Raw genomic sequence first — 1,357 nt, forward strand, 5'->3', positions numbered from 1 at the left:
GTGGCATCTAGCAACAGCACGTTCCATTCCTGGATTACATTTGACTCAAGAGTCCACAGCGAGAACGATTTCTGGTGAATGAAACAGCAGGCAGGAGGGCGATTCCGCTGGGCAGCTCTTCACACACAACCCAGGAGCTGAGGGGAGAGGAAGAGGCCCACGTGCGTCCACAGTGCTCATGCCCCCTTGGAATGCGCCCCACTCCTAGAGACCCGACCCAAGGGAAATCTGACCTGAAAATGGGCAAACCCTCACTTTAGCAGAGGGACAGGGACTCGGGGCCACAACTTGACCTCAGAGCAACACAAGTGCAGACACAGCACCCCAGGACACCCTCCCCACCCAAATTCAAGGAGGAAAACCAACCCCCCGCCCCCTTGCGGAAACCCCCGGCTGCTGGAGCAGACGCCTGCTGGCGTGTGCAGCCTCTGCCGTCCCACATTCCGGGCTCAACACCTGTGCCTCAGCCCTGGCACTGCTCACCACACCCACAGGTGTGCCAGGAAGGGCAGGTCCTAAGGTCTCCACTGCACCAAAGCCTGCAAGGCAAAGGGGCAGCTCCCTCTAGCAGGAGTCCAGAAGCACTGACTGCACCAGCCTCACGGCGTGAGAATTCTCCCCTCGGTCTCCAAGTCTCCAGTCTGTTGCCCGCCAGGGTCTTCTGCCAATGGCAAGGCCCAAGCTGGGCGGCACATTTGGTTCTCACCATTTCCCTTGACAAGATCAATACTGCAAACATATCCAATTCATCCTGTCACTAAAAATGAAATAATCTGCCATCTCCATCACAGATGACGCAACCAGGTTTCCATTACCGGGCTGTTTTTTTTGTTTTGTTTTGTTTTTCTCTATTTCGAGATGGAGTTTCTGCTCTGTCGCTCAGGGTGGAGTGCAGTGGCGCAATCTCGGCTCACTGCAACCTCTGCCTCCCGGGTACAAGTGATTCTCCTGCCTCAGCCTCCCAAGTAGCTGGGATTACAGGTGCCTGTCACCATGCCCGGCTAATTTTCATCTTTTCAGTACAGACGGGGTTTCACCGTGTTGACCAGGCTGGTCTGGAACTCCTAACCTCAGGGGATCCACCTGCCTCCTCCTCTCAAAGTGCTGGAATTACAGGCGTAAGCCACCACGCCCAACCATTACTGGTGTAATTTCTAAGCCACTCTCTCACACCCACTCCCATTTTTTTTTTTTTTTTAAAGAACCAGCTTTATGGCCATATTTTTTCCAAGAGAACCAGTTACCCATTTCAAGTACAAATAAGACACGGTGTTTAAAAACCAAAAATGCCAATTTGCACAGAAATCTCCAAATACCCAGTCGATTTGAGCCTTGAGAATAACATCAAGCTGTTGGC

This window comes from Theropithecus gelada, chromosome X (assembly GCF_003255815.1).
Source record: "Theropithecus gelada isolate Dixy chromosome X, Tgel_1.0, whole genome shotgun sequence".
Lineage (NCBI taxonomy): Eukaryota > Metazoa > Chordata > Mammalia > Primates > Cercopithecidae > Theropithecus > Theropithecus gelada.